Source organism: Ixodes scapularis, unplaced genomic scaffold, assembly GCF_016920785.2.
Source record: "Ixodes scapularis isolate PalLabHiFi unplaced genomic scaffold, ASM1692078v2 PGA_scaffold4__175_contigs__length_147842914, whole genome shotgun sequence".
NCBI lineage: Eukaryota > Metazoa > Arthropoda > Arachnida > Ixodida > Ixodidae > Ixodes > Ixodes scapularis.
In genome coordinates, this window is record NW_024609879.1 from 84,507,251 (window position 1) to 84,511,718 (window position 4,468).

Here is a 4,468-nt window from a genome sequence, read left to right on the forward strand (position 1 = left end):
CTGTCTCGGTCAGCGCGCACCTCGATAGAAATTCAATTGGACCCGGAATAGGGGCAGCCACCCATCGTTCTCCCTTTCTATTTTTCCTTTATTAGACTTATTAAAAATGTTTTTAACAACAAACAAAAGTGTTATTCCGGTCTACCTGCTGGCTACCATGAGCGTGTACATGCTGCACTGCCCTCTCCTAACTCGCTTATCCCCCAATGAATTACTGGCTTTTATTTCGCCTATTGTAGGGACAAAGGCGAGCACGTGCGCTAAAACCGGAGACCGTGACTAATTTGCTACCTCGCGGTTTAAAGGGGCGTTGCAACGATTTTGAGTTCGAATTTCAGGCACTTTGTACAACTATACTAACACAAGTGTCACGCAAGCATACTCATGCGCAACGCCAATGAGCTACAAGTTTAATCGTCGTTGCGTAATTACGTTACCCTATGCAACAAGGTCACGTGACCATGTGACCACCATAGGTGCGCTATTCGCAATTTGGTTACGTGGCGCACAGGACCCCACGGGCAATGGCCCACCGATCACTTATTAGGGCACGACCGAACACTAATACGCAAGGTCTGTGGAGGGTTGCCACACGCTGTCCGCCGATAATGAACCTCAAGTACTTATTCGGAACAGTATTCGGTGAAAGTAGCAAAATCGTTGCATGGCCCCTCCAATGAAACAGCATTAACCATGATCATAATAAGCGGTTCAATCTTGCGGTACTATAGTGGAATAGGCCTGCTTTTGTCCAAAAACATCCTCTAAATCTCTGCTCGTTTTCAGCACAAATTCCTCGACCGAGAGAAAACGGTGAAAAAAGGCCTGCTAGCGGCCGACAACTATCACGTATCGGGTGGCCCCGGCACAGCGACCTTGGCTGGTATTCTGGTGGGCGCTCTGAGCGTCGCTTTTGGGCCATGGGTGAAGAAGCGGCCTTGCGTTGTTCGACGCCCACGGATTCAGAGTTGCGAAAGTTGTGGGGCTAAAGGCCACACGACAGGAGTTTGCCGGAGTTTCCTAATATAAAAATGCAGGCCCCAATGAAGTCTGCTGGCAGGTGGACTTTTTTATTTTTAAGTATTGTTCAAGTATTTTTCAGTCTAAACATATTAATGGCTTCGTCATTCGCTGAGCATCCTCCGTAGCTTACAGGGACTGGCCCAATTGCTTTGGGAAAACACAGACGCACGAGAACTTTTTTTTTTTTTTTTTACCGCGGTATACATTTTGAACCCACTGTTTATTTTACCTTTATTTTTAAGATATTGAAAAGTGTCGACGAGCTAACGACGGCGGTAACGTTAATACAAAAAAGTGCGTTTCCTGAACAGTTGTGTACTAAGTTTCTATATATGTATATGCGCGTGTCAATAAAGATATCTGTAAATGTTTCGTAATTATACTGCTTATTTTATGGTATTTTGAACAAGAGGGCGGGTGACCACTTTTCTCCTGTGTCGCCAGCAATATGACGGCGGGAGGTTCGCCTGAAATAAGCAAATAGCACGACTCGCACGTATCTCAAATACTCAACTCAAAATACTGTAATTAAGATAATTTTGTCGGTATTTTGGTACCTTGAACATACATTTGATTGACGGTAATTAGTACTCTTTCTTAATTACATTTCTTGGTATCTTCTACTCAGTATCTCAAATACTTCTTTCCGGCTTATGAAGAAGTTTGTCCCGAAGTACTAACTCTAAATGTTCGTTTTTCTTCTTTGCACGTGTCTGCACGTGTCTAGGGAGACAAATGAGGTGTACTCTAGGAAATCATCAAAAGATATGCGTTTCAGCTAAGTTAAGATAATCAGGGTGCCCCATTTTTTTATTTAGTTCTTATAACTTCAGCTCGTCGCGCGCTTGTCAGGTATCTTCGAAAGTAATTCAATTATTTTTCAAAGTATTTGCACTCAACTCAAGATAGCTGGGCGCAAAATTAACTTTAATACTACTCTAAATACTTTGTTACTTGGGTACTTAGTATCTTGTATTAAATACTTTTTGTCGAGTATCTTGTACAACACTGCAAATAGCTGATGTCTATACCATATAAAGTATAGATAAAATAATCCGTTCAGATCGCCTTGAACCTGCAGACGAAAACCGCCTTGGTGTCGAAGCGCGAGGCAATTGATCGGACTTGGTCGGACACGGTGGGTCTAACAAATACTGGCAAGCGGGTTCCCAGTGGGTTCAGGAGGGTTGATAAAGGATGATTTCAGCAATCTGTTTCGTTTTGCGTTCTTTGGCGAAGTGCACTCACAGACAACCTTTCGTGCCGGAGCCAGACTGAAGACTGACGTCTCGTTTATTAAATATAAAACGAAATAAAAGGAAGGCGCCTCTGGTACGGGGCGCTCAGGTTACGCGCGAAGCGGACCAACGGGTGTTTATATCTCGGGCTCCGCGCGCGAAAGCTTGTTCTCGGTCCCTTTGGACTTTGGAGCTCGCTAGCGTCGGCGACTCCATAACACAATCCACCAGCCGGGATTTTTGTGCCACACGAATCATGAGATGATGGTCAGCTCTATGTACGCAAAATCATTGAACCATCGACCAAGCAAAAAGTAGAGTACCCATCTCACTCATATCCTTCAGTTTTATCAACGAGAATAATTTATCACTATGATTTCGCCTCGTCCTGCGATGGCCGTCAGCCGACGCTACGGCCCACAGGTTCAATCAGGAGCCAGTCACGTAATACATTACTTCGACGCGCGTATAAGAAAAGTACGCTAATGCACACGTGCGTATAACTGGTCTGTGATTGGACGTGGTGTACCCTAACCAAGGTTCAGATAGGCACTCTAATTTTCGGATAAATGCTATAAACTCTCTAAACACTCGCCGATGAAACTATCGTGAATTCGGATTTATCCGAACAACTCCGAATTCGACGGCTGTCAGTTGTAAAATCTTGAGCGGTCCTGACCTTTTTCAGGGATCCTAGGACAGACTTTGCAAACCGTGTTTTTTTTTTTTTTTTTTTTTTTTTTTTTGTAAGCGTCAAAAGGAACACCTTTCGCTGCACATATTTTTTTGTCACCCTCGCGGGCAACAGGAATTCGATAATCAGTCAGACTTTCAAAGTATCCGCAAGCAAAAGGCAGGACTGTGCAAAGGAATACAGATATTTTGAAGTAACTGACAGAGACATTTTATTGTCTTTATCATAGAACCTGAAAGTGTAATGAAAGAAAGAAAAAGAGAAAACGGAAGGAAGAGAAAAATGTGCACGGACCGTCTGCCTTTATGCGCCTTTATATGCGCACATGCAGACACTAATATCCGTGCCACACGGACAACTCGAATGCCAGACGAATCGGCTCGCGACCTGTCGCGCGTGGAACGCCCCACGCCCGGGGTGTCGCGCGCTGATCGGCACATCGTTCAAATGTGATTCGTTGTAAATGGCATTCGAGTTGCCCGTGTGGCACGGGTATTAGACTACCTTCGATCACGATGAACATCCACCAGCTCACTTTGACTTCTGAATCGGTTTACTTTATGGTTTGCGAGTCTTAGAGTGTTAATTAAAATGATAATTAAATATCTCTGTTAATTAGCTACCTAATTCCAGAAACAACCTTGTGCTTAGTGACCCCCAAGTCGGGTAAGCTGTAGGCAAAATTAAAAGCATCCTAATGCCATTCTTTTTTATTTTTCATGCAATACGTTTGGTGCAACTAAAAAAAAAAAAAAATGAAAAACACCCGGTATATAAATCAACTTCGGGAGGGAATATGGTATCAAGAGGCTAGTTCATTTCACGTTATGTGCGAGCGAAGCTGACGCTACAAGCGCGAGCAGGGTGCTTGTAGCAGCGCCTTTAGCGCACGAGCGCACGTGCGAAGCCGGAACGCTCAGAGCGTTGGGCTCGCGCTTCTAGCTTCGACTTCGCTCGCCATCCCTCTGCGGTGGCGCTGCCTTGAGCACGGCGCACATGCAGAGGCTTCTTCTCTGCAAAAACGAGATGCTGTGATTCCGCAGTGCCCACACCCGGTGTGGGCAAAGCAAGCGTGTTTGGAAACACAGCAGTCTTCGCGCGCTCGTCTTACAGATGCAAACAAACAAAAACACAAAATGGTCGGGCAGTGAAATCGCCGAGATGTCGCCACTTCGCACAAGCGGAGTGGTGTCAGAAAAAGAAAAAAACGCCTGCTCCCCGCAAAATCAAACCACAAAAACCCTACAGTGTAAACGCGGGCGCAGACACGTCCCAGGCCCCACGCGCGCGCGCAGAAACGTTCCTCACTTTCCCTCTTTTCTTTCTCTGCGTGTTGTCTTGGATGTTTGTTTTTATATATTTCTCCCTTCGTTACCTCTCTTCCTCGTCCCTCCTTTGACTCAGGTTCCTGCTCCGTTTCTCCTTACGATGGACCGCAGAGAACCCTACGAGCTATCAGAGCTAATCCGATGCCGCGTGAGCGTCACGTCACCTTTAGGACGGACACAGCGAA